General features: G+C 47.0%; 1 long non-coding RNA gene across 1 annotated transcript in view; it reads right to left on the reverse strand.

Annotated features, from left to right (window-relative positions):
* Positions 1-1,915: 1,915 nt before the first annotated feature.
* The window catches only part of LOC137541539 (uncharacterized), a 104,630-nt gene continuing 84,410 nt past the window's right edge, over positions 1,916-22,135 (reverse strand). Inside the window, exon 5 of the long non-coding RNA XR_011025205.1 lies at positions 1,916-2,000. This is a non-coding gene — a long non-coding RNA (uncharacterized lncRNA). The remainder of the gene's footprint in view (positions 2,001-22,135) is intronic.

Here is a 22,135-nt window from a genome sequence, read left to right on the forward strand (position 1 = left end):
TAGCCCCCTTTCCTTCTCCCTGTGCTGCACTCAAAATTGCGCTCCCATGCTAAAATGGATGTATCAAGCCACGGCTCAATACAGTTTCCACTCTCCCCCATGCTGCACACCTTAGAATCAGCGGCAGCAGTAAAATGTATTTATTGAACCGCCACTCAAAAACAGTCGCCCCCTCCTCCTCTCCGTGCTGCGCGCTGTGTGCTGCATGTATTGAGAGCCTTTCCCACTCCTTCTCCACCTCTCCCCCTCCTTCCCCGTGCTGCCGCCGCTAAAGCATGAACAGACCTGGAATCAGCGGCGACCAGGAGACAGGACACGAGATCGGGCACAGGCACATAGTAGCCGCGCGGTGAACTTCAAATGCAGGAGTGACCGATGATGTCACTTCCGGCATTTGAAGTTCACCGCGCGGCTACTATGTGCCTGTGCCCGATCTCGTGTCCTGTCTCCTAGTCGCCGCTGATTCCAGGTCTGTTCATGCTTTAGCGGCGGCAGCACGGGGAAGGATGGGGAGTCGGGAGAGGTGGAGAAGGAGGGGGAGAGGCTCTCAATACATGCAGCACACAGCGCGCAGAGGTGGAGGGGGCGACTGTTTTTGAGCGGCGGCTCAATAAATACATTTTAGTGGCGCAGCACAGGGAGAAGGGCGGTGCGGGCATGGCGCCCATGGGTGCTGTGGCGCCCATGGCACTAGCCATAGATGCACCCCTATAGATACGCCACTGCCTTTAATTGACTACAAACTTAATTCATATCCTTTAAATTGATACACTTCAAATTTCTAATGTTAATATGAAGAAAAGCTAGTGATAATAGAAAAGACCACTGTGGTTTGAATTGTAATATTCTATCATTTGCTTAAGTATTTTTAGTGGTATGAGTGGCTAGGTGTGTGGTGGGGGCGTGATTAGAGGTGTAAAAAAAGGGCGGGTCTTAAAGTGTCCCTCTTTTTCATTTCAAAAAGTTTAATGGTGTGCAAACACACAGAAACATACACACCACAAAAAAAGGCCTTATAGACATGGACTCTGACCTACTTCAAACCCATGTATCCAGATATCTTTATGCATCCATATGGTAGGGATTAGATTGTGAGCTCTGCTAAGAGATAGCTAGAAAAATTACTCTGTAGAGAGCTGCAGAAGATGTTAGCGCAATATAAATACACTATATTAGGGCTCTCACCAGAGATGGATTAAGATGTAAGGCTCTGTTCATACTGTCAGCGTTTACACAACGCATAGAAATTCAAAGAAACGCAAGTTGAAAAACGCATGCGTTTTTCTTGCGTTCAAATGCGTTTTTTATTGCGTTTTGCACACACACATCACACAGGAAACAGAAAAGAATTATGTGAATCGCAAAGGGAAACGTACGCTAAACGCTAGTACACGTTTTTGATACGCATCTATAGACTTTTATTGCGTCCGTTTCTTTGCGTGTCGCACAAAACTGCGTGCAGCAATGCGGATGAGAAACGTATGCGTCTCATACGCATACATGTGAACGAGGCTATTAGAAAACATTAGTAGCCGTTTCTGTGCGCAAAGTCTGCCCGTATGCATTCTGTAAAAACGGCTAGGAACGCACATAGTCTGAATGGGGCCTAATGGGTTCCTAGGAAGGGTAGTAGATTTGGTGCCCCCTTGAAGTCCTTTTGGTAAGCTGAAGTGGACAGAGATCAGAGAAGGTGGCAGATGGGCCCCTTGACCCCCACTAGACCTTAGGCACCTGCCTAGGTTGCCTGGTGGATGATCCTGCTCTGGCTTTCACTGCAAGCCATCTATGTTCAGATTTGATCCAGGGAAGGTTTGCCATTATTTGTGTTCCTGATAACAGATGGTTCAGAAAAATACTGTCTTTATTTTATTTTTTTTTTATTTCTGTTCATTTCAGTTCAGTTCTTCAATTCACCCACCTTTCTTTCCCCCTTGCACATGCCACACCTGCAGAAATCAGAAGTCCCTGTTTCCTTTTGTCAGACTGAGCCACCAGTTCACCTGTCATGGAAACAGTATTGAGTTGGCAATCTCAGCTATAATTACCAGTCAGTATTACCAAACAGCTCTGTTTCCATAAATAACCCCTCCCCTTTCTTCCATGTTTAAATGATAGTTTCATTCACACCAGGGGAGGACTGGGACCTTTTAGCCTGGGGGGAAAACAAAACCTAGAGGCCCTTTTACAGCAGCCCCAGCCCAAATGTACCGGATATCTATCTTGTGTACAAATATACAGTGGGTTGCAAAAGTATTTGGCCCCCTTGACGGTTTCCACATTTTGTCATATTACTGCCACAAACATGAATCAATTTTATTGGAATTCCACATGAAAGACCAACACAAAGTGGTGTACACGTGAAAAGTGGAATGAAAATCATACATGATTCCAAACATTTTTACAAATAAATAACTGCAAAGTGGTGTGTGCATAATTATTCGGCCCCCATTGATCTGAGTGCAGTCAGTTGCCTATAGACATTGCCTGATGAGTGCTAATGACTAAATAGAGTGCACCTGTGTGTAATCTAATGTCAGTACAAATACAGCTGCTCTGTGAGGGCCTCAGAGGTTGTCTAAGAGAATATTGGGAGCAACAACACCGTGAAGTCCAAAGAACACACAAGACAGGTCAGAATTGAATTGAGAAATTTAAAGCAGGCTTAGGCTACAAAAAGATTTCCAAAGCCTTGAACATCCCACAGAGCACTGTTCAAGCGATCATTCAGTAATGGAAGGAGTATGGCACAACTGTAAACCTACCAAGACAAGGCCATCCACCTAAACTCACAGGCCGAACAAGGAGAGCAAATGATCAGAAATGCAGTCAAGAGACCCATGGTGACTCTGGACGAGCTTCAGAGATCTACAGCTCAGGTGGGAGACTCTGTCCATAGGACAACTATTAGTCATGCACTGTACAAAGTTGGCCTTTATGGAAGAGTGGCAAGAAGAAAGGCATTGTTAACAGAAAGCATAAGAAGTCCCGTTTGCAGTTTGCCACAAGCCATGTGGGGGACACAGCAAACATGTGGAAGAAGGTGCTCTGGTCAGATGAGACCAAAATGGAACTTTTTGGCCAAAATGCAAAACGCTATGTGTGGCGGAAAACTAACACTGCACATCACTCTGAACACACCATCCCCACTGTCAAATATGGTGGTGGCAGCATCATGCCCGGGGGGTGCATCTCTTCAGCAGGGACAGGGAAGCTGGTCAGAGTTGATGGGAAGATGGATTTAGCCAAATACAGGGCAAACTTGGAAGAAAACCTCTTGAAGACTGCAAAAGACTTGAGACTGGGGTGGAGGTTCACCTTCCAGCAGGACAATGACCCTAAACATAAAGCCAGTGCAACAATGGAATGGTTTAAAACAAAACATATCTATGTGTTAGAATGGCCCAGTCAAAGTCCAGATCTAAATCCAATCGAGAATCTGTGGCAAGATCTGAAAACTGCTGTTCACAAACGCTGTCCATCTAATCTGACTGAGCTGGAGCTGTTTTGCAAAGAAGAGTGGGCAAGGATTTCAGTCTCTAGATGTGCAAAGCTGGTAGAGACATACCCTAAAAGACTGGCAGCTGTAATTGCAGCAAAAGGTGCTTCTACAAAGTATTGACTCAGGGGGCTGAATAATTACGCACACTACACTTTGCAGTTATTTATTTGTAAAAAATGTTTGGAATCATGTATGATTTTCGATCCACTTCTCACATGTACAGCACTTTGTATTGGTCTTTCACGTGGAATTGCAATAAAATTGATGCATGTTTGTGGCAGTAATGTGACAAAATGTGGAAAACTTCAAGGGGGCCGAATACTTTTGCAACCCACTGTATGTAGTATAAAAATATGTAGCATAAAAACGCAATACATTTTACAGTTACATTAACTAGTTCTTGCAAAACAAACATTTTAAAATGAGGGTCGGAATACACTTTCAGGTGCTGCTTGGTGTGGGGGGGGGGGTTTCATTTGGTCGCTTTCTGATGGGCGGTCGGGTTAAAAAAGCAATAAGATTGATCCTGGCTGCTGGTAGTGGTGTAATGGTGTGGGTGATATATTCTTAGCACACTTTGGCCCTTAAGTACCACCTAGGCTTTGTTTAAAGCCTACAGCCTACCTGGATGTTGTTGCTAACCATACCCATTGCTTCATGACCACAGTGCACCTGATGGCTTTTGAAGGCTAGTTCCAGCAGAATAATGCATAATGTATGTCACAAACCTCAGATCATCTAAAACTGGTTTCTTGAACATAAAGAGTTTAGTGTAATTCTATGGCCTCCATAGTCATCAGATCTCAATCTAATAGAGTACTTTAGCGTTAGGTAGATTAGTGTTAGGTGCAGCGGCAGTGAGGTTAGCGTTAGGTGCAGCAGTGACCATAGCTTTAGGTGCAGTAGCAGTGAGGCTAGCAGCGTTAGGTGCAGTGGCAGTGAGATTAGCAATAGGTGCAGCGGCAGTGAGGTTAGTGTTAGGTGAGGCAGTGACGATAGCATTAGGTGCAGCGGTGAGGCTAGTGTTAGGTGCAGCTGCAGTGAGGTTAGCGTTAGGTGCAGCAGTGACCATAGCTTTAGGTGCAGCGGCAGTGAGGCTAGCAGCGTTAGGTGCAGTGGCAGTGAGATTAGCAATAGGTGCAGCGGCAGTGAGGTTAGCGTTGGGTGCAGCAGCGACGATAGCATTAGGTGCAGCGGTGAAACTAGTGTTAGGTGCAGCGGCAGTGAGATTAGCGTAAGGTACAGCGGTGGTGAGGCAGCAATGAGGTTAACGTTAGTTGCAGCGGTGGTGAGGTTAGCGTTAGGTACAGGCTAGGTACCAGATAGTCCCGCCCCCCAAGTATAGGTAGCCACAGAGCCCCACATAGAGGAAGCCAGGGAAACCCCCCAGGATAGGTACCAGAGAGCCCCCCCCCCCCCCAGTATAGGTAGCCACAGAGCCCCACATAAAGACAACCAGGGAAACCCCCCAGGATAGGCATCGGGGAGCCCCCCAAGTATAGGTAGCCTGTGAAGCTCCCAGGTTATGTGGTTGGAGAGAGGGAGCCCCCCAATACAGAGTTTGCAAGTGAAAGAAGGGTGATGTAACTCACCACTACAGACAGAGTTCAAGAATACCTCCAAGGTTTGGAACGAAGCTTTGACCCGGTTTGGGGGCGGAGCTTCGCGGTAATTTTGGGGGCGGAGCTTCGCCACGATTTTGGCGGATGCACAGGTTCCCTGAAGCCAAGGTTCTCTTCCAATTCCCTCAGCACATGGCGTGTATTAGCACTGCTGCGGCCTCTCCTCTGACAGCTCCAGGCCAGGGGCGGAGTTAAGACTCCAGAGCAGCCATCCTGGACCATTCTGCATCGGGGAGGAGCTGGAGGTCTCACCCAATGCCTGGACACTGAGGAACAGCTACTGATGGGGGCGAGGCTTAGTCTGCATATCGAGCAGTCGCAACACTGCAGTTATGCTCGGCAGCCGACACCTGTGTAGATAATTAGTTCTGCCCCACCGGCCCTGAATGTGTGAGGAGGCAGCGGCCCGGGGGGCAAATGCCACCCGTCCCCCCGGGTCAGTCCGCCTCTGATTCACACACCAGTGTATACAGTACATGCTGCACGCTCTGTCTTTCAGTGCTTTTGCTTGATATTTTTTAGAGGAACACCAGTGTTGCTTGCGATTTTTCGCCAAAGTAATTTTCGCATTGAAAATGCCATTTTTGTTTTCACATTTTTTCCATGAAAATACACAATTTTTTTTTTGCGTTTTTGCACAAATAGGGAATGTTAAAAAAGTGACAGATTTTCGAACAAATAGCAATTATTAAAAATAACTGCCATATTCGAAATGTGCGAAACTGCAAAAATGTATAGGACGTAATGTCCACCGCCGTGGGACACAGGACGGGGGGAAACCTCGATAGGAAACGGAGGCTTCCCCCTACCGAGGTGAGTACCCCCTAGGGGATGTTTTTAGTTACAGATTCTCTTTAAAGTGACAGTAGATTAATCTTTCCCATAAGGGAGGTTCCTAATGGTAATCACGTCCATGGACTACATCTCCCATCATGCATTTCTGTGCGGGTGTGAATCCACCCAACAGCTCTGTACTAACTTTGTTTTCAGTAATTACTTTATTTTCTATGCATTTTAAAGGAAAAACATTGAAAACAAATTAAAAAATACACTATTTCTCAAATTTCATCCCCTATAGTTTTAAAATAAAAAATGCTACTGTAGATAAAACACACACATTTTATCTGCCCATTTGTCCCGGTTATCACAACATTTAAAATGATGTTCCTACTTCCAAGTACAATGTATGATATGTTTTTTTCTTTTCTCACTGTTCCCGATCAAAAATTACAAACCCTTAAATGCTAAAATAATAGTAATATATCCTCTTGACGAACACATTGGCTTAGTCCCTAAGGCAACTATTTATGTATTTTATTTAAATACTGTCACTTTTTTTATTACGGTAATTCATTCAGAGTTCAGAGCACACAGGCAGTGTTTGTGTTTTTAGTTACATGAAAGATCATTGGCTTCTTGTAGAAGTCCCTTCCCTTACAGACCCTTTGATTGGCTCAGTGAACACATTCACCATCAATCACAGCAGGGCTGTTTCTTGGGCAGTGTGGGCAGGGCGACTGCCCTGGGCGTAGACTGGCAAGTAGAAGAAGGGGGGGGCGCAGGCAGAAGGACATAACCGCTAAGGAGCTGGTGACGCGGCGTGCAGCCAAATGGAAGAAGAAAGAAGACTTCCAGCACGATCACCTTCCTTGACTCCTCCTGGGCTGCCTGCGTCTGACGCCAAGTTATCATCACGTCACCCCTGCGTGATGACACCTGATGCCCTGTAGCGGTACTGCAGGCTGTCAATGCGTGGCACCCATGGAGGAGTCGGCTTTTCTGGCTCTCTTCGCCTGTGTGTTTTCCTGGTCCCTGCTTCCTCCTGGATGAGCGGCTGGCCATTAGTAAGTAGGCGGATCTACTTGTGACCTGTCGCTGTGTGACTGTCCCTAAATATTAAGGGTTCACGAGTCCACGGTGGTGGGGGGGGGGAGGAGGAAATGCAATTTTTACACCCTCGCCCTGGGTGCAATTTAGCCTAGAAACTGCCCTGAATCACAGACATGTTGGTCTTGTGGGTGCGAGCAGCCTTTTTTGCCATATTATTTTGTTTGTATGTACAGATTTTACGTTATCAAATATATTATTGTTTCTATGTGTAAAAGGGTGCAGGGGGAGTGGTTAGGGTTAGGCACCACCAGGGAGAGTGGTTAGGCACCACTGGGGGGTGGTTAGGGTTAGGCAACACTGGGGCGGTTAGGCACCACCAGGGGGGTGGTTAGGGTTAGGCACTACCGGGGGAGTAGTTAGGTTTAGGCACCACTCGGGGGGGGGGGGGGGGGCGGTTAGAGTTAGGCAATACCAGGGGGGGGCGGTTAGGGTTAGGCACCACCAGGGGGGTGGTTATGATTAGGCACTACCAGGGGGATTAGGGTTAGGTGCCACCAGGGGGTGGTGGTTAAGGTTAGGCACCACCAGTAGAGGGGTTAGTTTTAGGCACCACCAGGGGAGGGTTCTGTGTGAAAGTAGGGTTGGGTTAAAGAGACACTGAAGCGAAAAAAAAATATGATATAGTGAATTGGTTGTGTACTATGAATAATTACTAGAAGATTAGCAGCAAGGAAAATATTCTCATACTTTTATTTTCAGGTATATAGTGTTTTTTTCTAACATTGCATCATTCTATAATATGTGCAGATTACACAACACTCAGCATTCAAAATGAGTCTTTCAGAGCAGTCTGTGAAGTAATGACCTCTCCTCTAGCAGAGGAAAAGTAAATAGTCCAGGAACAGTTGAGATAATAAAAGTCAGATAACAGCCCTCTCCACGACTAACTTAGTCGGAGAGCTTAAAGGGGAACTTCAGCCTAAACAAACATACTGTTATTAAGTTACATTAGTTATGTTAATTAGAATAGATGGGTAATATGATCTCTTACCCACCCTGTTTTAAAAGAACAGGCAAATGTTTGTGATTCATGGGGGCTGCCATCTTTGTCATGGGGGCAGCCATCTTTTTGGTTGAAAGGAGGTGACAAGGAGCAAGAGACACAGTTCCAACTGTCCTGTGTCTTGATTACCCCTCCCAGCTGCACACGCTAGGCTTCAAATGTCAAATTCAAAATGTAAAAAAAAAAAAAAATTGCACCAAAACAGCAGAACGAGAACAACAACATCAGAAATCCCATCATGCTTTGCACAGCATCAGGGGGAAAAAGCCCGGCAGTTTTCTTCTGTGCAGCTAAAAATAAGGCTTGTATAAGAGAAACCAAGTTCTGATGCTGATAAACTGTTAAAGAAACACCAGGCCTTTTCAGTGCTGCTGAGTTGATTTTTAGTCCGGAGGTTCACTTTAAAGAGACTCTGAAGCGAGAATAAATCTCGCTTCAGAGCTCATAGTTAGCAGGGGCACGTGTGCCCCTGCTAAACCGCCGCTATAGCGCCGCTAAACGGGGGTCCCTTCACCCCCAAACCCCCCACTGCGACACTTGGTCGCAGACTTGGTCGCTCCTGGAGGCAGGGCTAACGGCTGCAGCCCTGCCTCCAGTCGCGTCTATCAGCGGCGGATCTCCGCCTCTCCCCGCCCCTCTCAGTGAAGGAAGACTGAGAGGGGTGGGGGAGAAGCGGAGATACGCGCTGACAGACGCGCGTGGGGCAGGGCTGCGGCGGTTAGCCCTGCCCCAACCAGGAAGCGCTCCCCGACTGTATCGAGGGGGATTTGGGGGTGAAGGGACCCCTGTTATGCCGCGCTATAGCGCCGTTTTAGCAGGGGCACACGTGTCCCTGCTATCTATGAGATTTATTCTCGCTTCAGACTCTCTTTAATGGCTTGTTTGAATAGAGATAACAACTGGAGTTTCTCAACTCTTCCTGTACTGGAAACAATTACAATGATGTATCTGATCTTAATGCTTTATTTCTTAGCTGTGCTACACATACAAATCATAATATCATCATTTTTTTTTTCGCTTCAGTGTCTCTTTAAACTGTATTGTTGAATTATGGTACAATTTTTAACTTTAATATATTTTCGTTATCAACACCCATCTTTTTTTTAAAAGTGTATTTATCGTTAACCACTTTTGTTACCAATGTTTATTGTCATCAAGATTTCGTTATCCACCAGCGCCATTTCGTAATTCAGCCGGGCCCTTTTTTCCTGGCACCCTTTTTTCATGCACCCTATGAAAGCATTTTGCAGGAACTGATCTTTTGCAGGAACTGATCTTGGTACTTATCCGTTAGCCGGGCGCATCCGGCAGGTGGCGCTGTTGTAGCGAATTTCATTCATGCTTAGTTAACGTTAGTGCTGTGTGAATGGAAGCGCCGCAGGTGGCGCTAATTACATTGATACGGCACATAACAATAACAGTGTTAATGGGAACTAATATGTATTTCAAGTGGCCGGAACTGTTACTTAATGCAATTAAAATGAAGGCGGCGGCAATGTAACAGATGAAGCCGCCGCCTTCGTCTGTTCTTCGTCTTCTTCTCCCCCTTTGCCCTACTCTGGCTTTTATACAATGCTGGCAGCTGGGGGGGACATGCGTCTCCCCCCAGAGTCGTTCGTCGCAAGAAAACAAACAGGATTCCCTTCCGCGACGAACGACTCTGGGGGGAGACGCATGTCCCCGCAGGCTGCCAGCATTGTATAGAAGCCAGAGGAGGGCAAAGTGGGAGAAGAAGACGAAGAACAGACGAAGGCGGCGGCTTCATCTGTTAAATTGCCGCCGCCTTCATTTTAATTGCATTAAGTAACAGTTCCGGCCACTTGAAATACATATTAGTTCCCATTAACACTGTTATTGTTATGTGCCGTATCAATGTAATTAGCGCCACCTGCGGCGCTTCCATTCACACAGCACTACGTTAACTAAGCATGAATGAAATTCGCTACAACAGCGCCACCTGCCGGATGCGCCCGGCTAACGGATAAGTACCCTGATCTTTTGCATGTGTGCATCATCTTTAGAAAGATCAGTCTTTCAAGCCTCCCTGACAAACCTATGCGACAGATTCATTCCTCAGTTCGCAAAGATCTGATGGGTGTACTGAGCTTTATGGAATAGACTGTGTAGGTATGGCTCTCATACTACATAGAGGTGGTAACATTGGTCTGATCTTTCATTTTCCAAAGACTTATCTCATGTGTGTACCTTGCAGGATGGCATAAGCATGTTTCTACCATAACTTCCAGGGAAGTAGCAGAAACATCGCACAGGTTTATGTGCCAGCAATTGGTGTGTGATCTCCTGACAAATTGTTCCTTGCCTGCACTACCTTTCTGGATAGTTGATTTTTGCAGTTTCGATTTACCATCACTTTCTATGCTGCAATAAACTAAAATTCACATTGTTTTTTTTGAAAGGCATTGCTTGGCTGAAAATGTATTCTATTTAGATACATAGAATGCATAAGAAGTGATAGGTACTGTACATAGATTATAATTGTAATGAAATCTATTACAGCAAGGTGACCATGGTAACCGATAGCACAACAAGGTAATAACCTTTATAATAAAGTAATAAAACCTTGTAAATGTACAACAAGGTTTGCAAGCATCAGTCTGAGTATAGGTGGCATATAGGGACAATGCCTAGATTCAGAAGTCCTACCAGAATCTCCAAGACATCTCGCAAATTAGCCCACAGAGGACAGTGTATGTCACTAATGAACATGGCCTCCTGCTGGCAGACAGTTGTGGGCAAAAGCATCTTCTATTACCTTATTCACTTTGTCTGATTGTTGTATGATGGCTGCATAGGGGATGCTCTATTTGTTAATAATATGCTGAATGGAAATCCCACTATGCATCTTGTTCATCTTTGACTGGTCGCTGAAGACCTTCTTTGCCTGGTCCAGGTCCCTCTTGGCATATGGCTGCATAAGATTTCTACCCAGGGAGAAAGGCTCCTGAGTTTCCACAACAAACCGTCAGAGTTCCCACCATCCATAAAGAGTCATATTTATTTATTTTATTATTTATTGTATTTATAATGCGCCAACATATTATGCAGCGCTGGACATTAATTTAGGTTACAGACAATATTTAGGGGTGACATACAGCAATATGACAATACAGGAATACAAGAAAACCAGATCACACAGTACAGTATGAGTGCCAGGTAATGCTTAGTCAGTCACTGGATGGGAGCATGGAGATTAGGCAAGTTAGGTTCACTCAGATGCATAGCATGGGTTCACAGTAATGGAGGTGCAAGATCAGGTAGGACACAAAAGGAGGAGGACCCTGCCCAAAGGCTTACAATCTAGAGGGAGAGACAAGACAAGATAAGACAAGTAACATTTATATTGCGCTTTTCTCCTTGCGGACTCAAAGCGCCAGAGCAGAGCAGCAGCCACTAGGGCGCGCTCTATTGGCAGTAGCAGTGTAAGGGAGACTTGCCAAAGGTCTCCTACTGAATTAGTGCTGGCTTACTGAACAGGCAGAGCCGAGATTTGAACCCTGGTCTCCTGTGTCAGAGGCAGAGCCCTTAACCATTACACCATCAGCCAACTGCTGAGAGGTAAGGACACGAATGGTAGGGGACCAGAGTTCAGCTGTAGGTTTAGAGCACTTGTGAGGGGTAGTAGGCCAGAGTGAAAACGTGAGTTTTGAGGGCTTTCTTGAAGATGTTGAAGGAGGGGGCTGCCCACTGTGTACAAATTGTTTAAACATCTGTAATACCTGGCATACTTGTATAATTTCTTCTCTTCCTTGTTACTATCACTATGTTCCCTATATGCACCGTGGGGTTGTCATGAAAAGTAATTTCGTTGTGTTACACAATGACAATAAAGTGAATTGAATTGAATTAAATAATGGGTGGAGGTAGGGAGTTCCATAGTGTTGGAGCAGCTCTTGAGAAGTCCTGGAGGCGTGCATGGGACTGGGTGATGCGGGGGGGGGCGGTTAGGCGAAGTTCATTGGAAGAGCGGAGTGAGCAGCTAGGTGTGTACCTCTGAGTAAGATCGGAAATGTAGGTTGGACAGGTTTTGTGGACAGATTTGTAGGTCAGACACAGTATCTTGAATCTGATTCTGGACTGGATAGGAAGCCACTGGAGGGATTCTAGGAGGGGATCTGCCGTGGTGGAGCGATGGGAGCAGTGGATAATTCTGGCTGCTGCATTCATGATGGACTGCAGTGGGGCTGTTCGGGTCATAGGGAGACCAGACAGCAGGGCATTGCAGTAGTCAAGGCGGGAAATTATGAGGGCATGGATGAGGAGTTTGGTGGTGGCAGAGGTCAGGAAAGGGCGAATCTTACAGATGTTACGAAGGTGGAAGTTGCAGGACTTTGTGAGGTTTTGGATGTGGGAAGTGAAGGAGAGTGCGGAGTCCAGGGTAACACCCAGACAGCGGGCTTGAGAGGTAGGGCGAATGGTAGTGTGGTTAACAGTGACATGAACATCTGGGAGGTTCATGGATGGCCGGGGTGGGAAGATCATAAATTCCGTTTTGTCTAGATTTAGTTTCAGGAACCTAGCGGACATCCAGGAGGAGATGGCTGATAGGCAGGAGGAGACCTTGTCCATGGTCGTGGTTGTCATATCACCATAAGCATACATCGAAAAAGAACGTCTGGTAAATTTAGGTGGCGGGTGAATCGGCTAGTGGGGCAATGGATAATTACAATAATAAAATATAGATAATTTTACCGATATATTCTATTACCTCTTTACCTAGCCTTTCTATTACACTAACTATCTACTCCTAACACTAGCCTACCACTATCTAAGCCTAACACTTAGCCCCCTCCTTACCTACTCCTAACTCTAACCTATCACTCTCTAAGCCAAAATATGCCAACCTACCGCTTTCTAAGCCTAACACTAACCTGGCAACTTATCCCTGCTGCCACTATCTACGGTTAAGGCCTCGTTTTTATCTGTGCGCTTCTGTCCGATTTTCAGCAACACGTATCAATCTGTAACATTGATGTGCTGATAAAAAGTGGACAGAAACGCACTAAGTGGAAACGAGCCTTAAGGTTTCAATCTCCACTGCTGTTGGTCCCTCTGTTGCCCCAGGAATTTGGCTATACAGCCTCAATTAGTAGTGTGCTCTATGCAACACCGAAGTTTGGGTGCCTACATTTCCTGCATCACACCCACAAACCTTTGTCCCCATTACTGAATTTCTTAGCATAAGGGAGTTTGGGGAATTTCCAAAGGACCTCATAAAGCCATAAATTTATACTGATTTCCCACAATGGCCAGAACAACAATAAAGAATGTTAAATATATGGTGCTTCTGTGCTGTCCATCCAGGACTTCTAATCAGTTGAGCAACCTAAAATTGTTCAGGAATTCCTGCAGTGAGGCAAAGCATTTGCTGGTCACCAGGAAGCTGATGGTTAGAAAACTCACACAACTTGCAAGTAGAGTAGGTATAGTCTACTCATCACAAGGTTACCAGCAAGCATTCTTCTACAAAGATGATTGCCCACAAGGTAGTGTGGCAGTGGAGAAAAGGCTAACAGGGCATCATATGCTGCCAGGGACATCTGGGCATAGTTCCTAAATGTATCTTGGTATCGCCGGCTGTGCAGAAAACCCCAGCCAAGGGAGGAGGCAATTCACTGGGTCAGCAGGAGATGCATCCAGTACCTTCTTTGATGCACTGTCCTACCATACTTGGCAGCCACAGCCAGTGAAAGAGGTCTTAACTGAAAGTACTATTGCATTTTCTTAAGCTGCAAGTTTTTCCCTCTTTCTAATCCATTCTGCTGAAAACTGCATTGAAATGCAAGCAAGTCATGATCAGATCTGTAGCTTTCACATCCTCCTCTAACACTCTCCTTCTTTTTGATGTCATATTGTCTGCCCTCTGTGTGTAGAGACACATTCGCTTCGAAGATGGCACTGAACACACAGAGCAGCTATCTTGTCTTTGCACTCAGCAGAGCAGAAAGCATGACTCATCAGAAGATCCGGAAACAAGGTTAAACATGCAAACAGGGTATAAGATATATGATCATGCGATTTTGGAGCTGGTTACAGAGACCCAGCAACTCAAGTCCGAGTTAGTCCATGGGAAGGGTATCATTGGTGAGGTCACAAGATCAAGAAGGATACGCAGGTTGGAGGGATGTACCATGAGAACTCAATTTATTGTTGCCAGCATTCCACCATGGGCTTGATTCACAAAGCGGTGCAAAGTGTTTGCACGCCAGTGAAAAGCCCCTTATCACGCCTAAACTCACTTTAGGCGTGATAAGAAGAAACTCGCGCGAAGTTACCGCGCGTACGCGCGTAGCACCCGACGCTTCGCGCGAAGCTCCCATTAAACCCTATGGGACTTTGCGCGCGCTCTCACGCGCGTACGCGCGGTAACTTCGCGCGAAGAGCAGGAAAAAGCGGTGATAACTCAGTGGTGAAAAGGTCATCACGCCTAAAGTCTTTTAGGCGTGATAACTGAGTTATCACCGCTTTGTGAATCGAGCCCCATGAGTCTTATAAACATTTGGCCTTCCATGTCCATGAAGTTGGACATTGATCTAGAGGAATAACTAAATTGCATATGGTTAGGCATTATAGTTGTACAAGTCATATACTTTTTGGGGGGAAAACATTTTTTTATTGAATTTTCAAACCTTTTTCCCAATAAAATTGCAAACAATTATAATTATTACAGCACAGTAAACAGTATTGATATACAGCTTATCTCCATCAAGACAATTATGAAAAGAACCATGTGTTCTAATCTCCCCCTCCCCCTAGAACCCAAACAGAAATCCCACCCCGCCACTGTTTCCCTTGCAATTAGATCCAAACTTAGCCACAGTTTATACACCGTCCTAGAGGACCTAGGCCTCACAATGATCACTCCCAGTCAGGCTCCTGAGCCTCTGGCTGCCCGGGAGGTAAATATCAAACTTTAAGCTTCCCTAAGGTACCTTGTACGTCTTTGACTGCATATCAGGATGTATACTAGTTATAAGGATTCATCAAGTCACAAATTTCCTGACTTGTGAAGGTTGCTACAAAAAACGTTCCCAAATGGAAAAAAATCTTTTAATAAATCGGTCTTTGTGTAGTTTGGTTTCCAAGTTGTCATAGTTGAATGAATGCAATAGTTCCTCCTAAAGATCCTACACTGTGGGTGCACTAAGATATATCCATTTGTTTAACTTTCTGTGCTGTAATAAGCCCTAGATGGGTCAGTTTCGAAGGTGATTTGGTATGTGCACCTGGGGCACTGGTAGAGGCAGTTACATTAGGTACAGCATTAGGTACATTAAAAAAACATAATTGAAAGGTTAATTCGATATAATAAATATTATAGAAATGAAGAATATAACGTTGGACTTTTTTTTCCCCAAAAATCACGAATTATCTCAATTCCTATATGCAATGATATACTGTAAGTATGTGTAATTCAGACATAAACAGCTCCAACCTTGTGCGCAGCCTTGGTGTGCTAATCGATGGGGAATTGAGCTTTAGAATCCAAATCTCGGCTGTAGTAAAATCTTCCTACTTTCATCTGAGGAACATTGCAAAAATGAAACATCTCATTCCCCCAGAGGATCTTCCAACCCTAGTTCACGCCTTCATCACATCACGGCTGAACTACTGCAATGCCCTTTATGCAGGCCTCCCAATCAAGGATCTGCTCTGCCTGCAATTAGTGCAGAATGCTGCTGCCAGATTGATAATAAACCAACATTGCCACTATCACATTACACCGATTGTTCTCTCACTGCACCAGTTACCTATAAAATGGAGAATACTCTTCGAGATTGGACTTTTGACATTCAAATCCCTACACAATTTGGGCCCTAGATACAGGAAGAACTTGCACCACACCTCTCACAACCTCAGATCAACAGGATCCATAAAATTGGTCACTCCCAGAGTGTACCTCAAAACCTTGGAGCTTTCTGTCATACTGCCCCTACCCTTCCCTACCACACCCAGTAAAGACAGCAGCATCTCTGAAGTTATTCAAATCCAGACTGAAAAGCCACCTGTTTAGCCTGGCATTTGTGGACTCATAGAATTTCTCCTCTGTACCACAATTTACCAATCAACCAATTATGTTATTTCTTGTTGTTGGTATTTTCACTACAGTTCCTCTTTAATGTCAGTTCAAGGAGCACTTCCTGAATTTTTGCACTTAATCTCCTCTGTCACTCAGTCCCATCATTTAATATGACACAAAGGTAGTATCAGTGGCATAGCAAAAGGGGTTGTAGAGGTCTCTACCGCACCGGGTCCCTTTGGCCAGAGGGGTCCTGAGGGGCTCTCCCTCACCTGAAGTATTAGCTCTTTATTGATCCTGTGCTTTTAATAATCACTTTTATAAATACTTTGAATGATAATTATAATTAACAAGCTGTTCCCCATCCCATTCTTGCACCTCTGACACTGTATTGTCCTTTGCAGGTTTTGGTGCGCCATATTAATTGTTATGTAAAGAGTGCTTGGGGGGGGGGGGGGGGGCTAATGTAAAGCTTGCACTGGGGCCCATAGCTCCTTAGCTGCACCACTGGGTAGTATTGTTTTTTCTTTCTAGACTAAAATGTAGAAAATGTTAGTGTATTTACAGACTTTGGCCTCGATTCAGAAAGCATTACCTCATGCGGTAATGCTGAAAACAGCAGACTTTACCGACCACTTAGCAAAATGTCAATTCATAAAGGCTGTTACCGCATGAAAAGCTGACTTTACCGACCAGGGAGCTAAATTACAGACTTGGCTGCAGTTACCGACAACACATGTCAGTAAATTGTCAGCAAATGTCAATTCATAAAGCCTGCAACAAGCGGTAAGCCTGACTATAGTTACCGACACCTCTGGTGAGGTCTTAACACGTTACCGACAGCTCTGACAGCTCTGATGAATGCCAAAGTGCAGAGATCCGAAGTCTGTTTGAGTCATCAGTGGAGAGAGCCAGAGAGCCCTCTGTGTGAATCATTTCAGCAGGCAGGGAAAGACTGTGTGACTCATCTGTCTGAGTCACCAGTGGAAAGAGCCGTCTGTGTGATTCATTTCTGCAGGGCAAAGAGAGGATCGAGACACTGCTCTACTCTACCGCTCAATGGGCTGCGGTAATTTACCGACCTCCAAGGGCAGCTGGGGAAATGTTTATGAATTAGCACACAGACCGGGAAAATACCGAGTGCGGTATTTTCCCGACAAGATTTTTTTTATCGCACTGCTGTTCATGAATCGAGGCCTTTGTTGTTAAAGTGAACCTTAACTAGGAATAGAAAAAAAGAATAAAAAATCTTCCTACTTTCATTTAAGGAACATTGCAAACATTAAACATCTCATTCCCCAGATGATCTTCCAACCCTAGTTCACACTTTAATCACATCACGGCTGGACTACTGCAATGCCCTTAATGCAGGCCTCCCAAACAAGGACCTGTACCATCTGCAACTAATACAGAATGCTGCTGCCGGATCGCTAACAAACCAGCCTCGCCACTGTCACATTACACCGATCCTTCGCTCACTGCCCTGGCTACCTGAAAAATAGAAAATACTCTTCGAGATTAGACTGTTGACATTCAAATCCCTACAATTTGGGACCTGGATACAGAAAGGACTTGCTGAAGCTGCACCACACCTCTCACAACCTCACATAAAAAAAGAGAGCTAGTTTCATTTTTGGCTAGTCGGTGCAAGAAAAATCTTGTACTGTGCATGCGCAGGACGGCGACAGGAGTGTGATCGAGGACGCAAGCGGCAAGGGCCATGCAGGCGCAGTGGCCAGAAATCGACTGCCTTGAAATAAAACTAGCTCGCTGCGGAGTACCAGAGGATCGGTTTGTACCATCGTGGGTACATGACTAGAGTTGGGCCGAACCTCCGATTTTAGGTTCGCGAACCGGGTTCGCGAACTTTCGCGGAACGTTCGGTTCGCGTTAAAGTTCGCGAACCGCAATAGACTTCAATGGGGATGCGAACTTTGAAAAAAAAAAAATAATTATGCTGGCCACAAAAGTGATGGAAAAGATGTTTCAAGGGGTCTAACACCTGGAGGGGGGCATGGCGGAGTGGGATACACGCCAAAAGTCCCCGGGAAAAATCTGGATTTGACGCAAAGCAGCGTTTTAAGGGCAGAAATCACATTGAATGCTAAATGACAGGCCTAAAGTGCTTTAAAACATCTTGCATGTGTATACATCAATCAGGTAGTGTAATTAAGGTACTGCTTCACACTGACACACCAAACTCACCGTGTAACGCACCGCAAACAGCTGTTTGTGTAGTGACGGCCGTGCTGGACTGGTGCGCACCATGGCGAGAGTGCAGGTTTTGGTGGCTTTACAGCCCATATGGTCGGCCTGGCTGATGTAGCTGAATGACAGAACAGTGACTGTCCAGCTGATCAAATTTGGTCTGACCACAATGAAGCAACGACCTTATTATCTTTTGTGTGCCCCCCGAGACACTCATCTAGGCGCCGGTCATTGCTTCATTGTGATACGCAAGCCCCTTCACCCACGGCAAGGTAATGATCACGAAGGGGAATGGGCGCATGTACATGCCTTTTCTTTTGTTGTTGCAGCTGCCCTCAGTGCAGCCAGAAAAATTAGGCAGTCATGTACACGCACCATAAAAATTATTACAGCGGCCGCTGCTAGCAGCGGCCTAAAAAATTCAGCAATCCGCCTGGAGTCCCGGACCCTGTTGGTGGTGGCGGAGAAGGTAGTGAAGCGGCCTGCAGGCAGACATGCTGTGTGGAGGGACTGGGAGCGACTTAGTCTTTTTGGGGCAGGCCAGGCAGCCAGTCACACGGCGTGCAGGCAGAGATGCTGTGTGTGCGGGGACTGACTTAGTCTTGGGGCGGGCAGCAGCCCTCCGGGATCCATGCCTCATTCATTTTGATAAAGGTGAGGTACTTAACACTTTTGTGACTTAGGCGACTTCTCTTCTCTGTGACAATGCCTCCAGCTGCGCTGAAGGTCCTTTCTGAGAGGACGCTTGCGGCAGGGTAGGAGAGAAGTTGGATGGCAAATTGGGACAGCTCTGGCCACAGGTCAAGCCTGCGCACCCAGTAGTTCAAGGGTTCCTCATCGCTGTTCACAGCAGTGTCTACATCCACACTTAAGGCCAGGTAGTCGGCTACCTGCCGGTCGAGGCGTTGGTGGAGGGTGGATCCGGAAGGGCTACGGCGAGGCGTTGGACTAAAGAACGTCCGCATGTCCGACATCACCATGAGATCGCTGGAGCGTCCTGTCTTTGACTGCGTGGACACGGGAGGAGGATTAGTGGCAGTGGTACCTTGCTGGCGTTGTGCTGTCACATCACCCTTAAAGGCATTGTAAAGCATAGTTGACAGCTGGTTCTGCATGTGCTGCATCCTTTCCACCTTCAGGTGAGTTGGTAACAGGTCCGCCACTTTGTGCCTGTACCGAGGGTCTAGTAGTGTGGCCACCCAGTACAGCTCATTCCCCTTGAGGTTTTTTATACGGGGGTCCCTCAACAGGCAGGACAGCATAAAAGACGACATCTGCACAAAGTCGGATCCAGTACCCTCCATCTCCTCTTGCTCTTCCTCAGTGACGTCACGTAAGTCAAACTCCTCCCCCCAGCCGCGAACAATACCACGGGAAGGTTGAGCAGCACAAGCCCCCTGCGACGCCTGCTGCGGTTGTTCTCCTGCCGCTGTCCCCTCCTCCTCCTCCTCCTCCTCCCCCAAAGAAACACCTTGCTCATCATCCTCTGAATCTGACTCGTCTTCTGCACACGACCTCTCTTCTTCCTCCTCCTCCCCCCTCTGTGCTGCCGCAGGTGTTGAGGAAACAGCTGGGTCTGATGAAAATTGGTCCCATGCCTGTTCCTGCCGTGACGGTTCCTGGTCACGCTCATTCGCAGCTTCATCCGCCACTCTACGCACAGCACGCTCCAAGAAGTACGCGTAGGGAATTAAGTCGCTGATGGTGCCCTCACTGCGGCTCACCACTTGGTCACCTCCTCAAACGGCCGCATGAGCCTGCATGCATTTTTCATCAGTGTCCAGTTGTCGGGCCAGAACATCCCCATCTTCCCAGACTGTTTCGTTCTAATCCAGTTGTAGAGGTACTGGGTGACGGCTTTCTTCTGTTCTAGCAGGCGGGAGAACATGAGCAGGGTCGAGTTCCAGCGAGTGGGGCTATCGCAAATGAGGCGTCTCACCGGCATGTTGTTTTTACGCTGAATTTCTGCAAATCGTGCCATGGCTGTGTAAGAGCGCCTCAAATGCCCACAGAACTTCCTGGCCTGCTTCAGGACATCCGCTAAGCCAGGGTACTTTGCCACAAATCTTTGAACCACTAGATTCATGACATGCGCCATGCAGGGTATGTGTGTCAGCTTCCCCATATGCAAAGCGGCAAGCAGATTGCTGCCGTTGTCGCACACCACGTTGCCTATCTCCAGGTGGTGCGGGGTCAGCCACTCATCCACCTGTTTCTTAAGAGCAGCCAGGAGAGCTGCTCCAGTGTGACTCTCCGCTTTGAGACAAGCCATGTCTAAGATGGCGTGACACCGTCGTACCTGGCATGCAGCATAGGCCCTGCGGAGCTGGGGCTGTGTAGCTGGAGAGGAGAACTGCCACTCAGCCAAGGAGGAGGAGGAGGAGGACAGCGAAGAGCATGTAGCAGGAGGAGAGGAGGTGGCAGGAGGCCTGCCTGCAAGCCGTGGAGGTGTCACAATTTGGTCCGCCGCTTTCTGCTTGCCATCGTTCACCACCAGGTTCACCCAATGGGCTGTGTAGGTAATGTAGCGGCCCTGCCCGTGCTTGGCAGACCAGCCATCCGTGGTCAGGTGTACCCTTGACCCAACGCTCTTCGCAAGAGATGACACCACTTGCCTCTCAACTTCACGGTGCAGTTGGGGTATGGCCTTTCTCGAAAAATAAGTGCGGCCTGGCATCTTCCACTGCGGTGTTCCGATGGCCACAAATTTACGAAGGCCTCAGAGTCCACCAGCCGGTATGGTAACAGCTGGCGAGCTAACAGTTCCGCCACGCCAGCTGTCAGACGCCGGGCAAGGGGGTGACTGGCCAAAAGTGGCTTCTTCCGCTCAAACATTTCCTTCACGGACACCTGACTGCTGCTGTGGGCAGAGGAGCAGGAACCGCTCAAGGGCAGAGGCGGAGTGGAGGAGGGTGTCTGTGAAGGTGCAAGGGAGAAAGCGGCAGAAGCAGATGATGCACCTGAAGGAGGAAGAGGAGAAGGAGGGTGACTTTTCTTTTGTGTGCTGCTGCTGCTTTTGCTCAGGTGGCCATCCCATTGCTGTTTGTGCCTTTTCTCCAGGTGCCTTCGTAAGGCACTTGTCCCTACGTGAGTGTTGGCCTTTCCACGGCTCAATTTTTGTTGGCAGAGCGAACAGATGGCTTTGGTCCGATCTGAGGCACACACATTAAAAAATTTCCACACCGCTGAGCCACCCTGGGATGTGGGCACTATGGGGACCTCAGCAGCTGATGCTGAAGGGCAAGTTGGCTGGCTGTACATAGGTGGTGGCGATACATGGTGCCGGACTCTGCCACCAGCTGTTTCTGACGAAGAGCTGCCCCAGCTTCTTTCAGCAACTTCTATCCTCCTACTACTCTCTGACTCCCCCTCTGAACTGTCCCCTCTTCATCTCCTCTATTGGGAACATACAGAGGATCCCTATCATCATCATCATCGTAATCATCCTGCCCAGCTTCGCTTGACTCAGAAAAATCCAAACATGCACCATCAGTAGGTCCTTCATCCTCCTTACACGTTACATCCATAGTGTTGCCGCGTAACGCAGACATATGAGCTGGTGAAAATTCATCTGGCTGTAACAATGGCTGTGCATCAGTGATTTCACCACCACTAAATAATTCTTGCGAAGTGTCAAATGCAGCGGAAGTGGTGCTAGTAGTAGCGCTGGTGGCTGAGCAAGATGAGGTGTTCTGTGTCGCTAAATACTCAACCACGTCCTGACAATCTTGGGAGGTGATGGGACGTGCCTTCTTCCGAGCACTGTACTGTGGGCCAGGTCCACACGAAATTACATTTACACGACCTCGCGCAGACCTGCCGGGTGGCCTTCCTCTGCCTCTGCCACTACCTCTTCCTCTTCCTCTACCTGTTTT

The sequence above is a fragment of the Hyperolius riggenbachi genome, chromosome 12, assembly GCF_040937935.1.
Source record: "Hyperolius riggenbachi isolate aHypRig1 chromosome 12, aHypRig1.pri, whole genome shotgun sequence".
Taxonomy (NCBI): Eukaryota; Metazoa; Chordata; class Amphibia; order Anura; family Hyperoliidae; genus Hyperolius; species Hyperolius riggenbachi.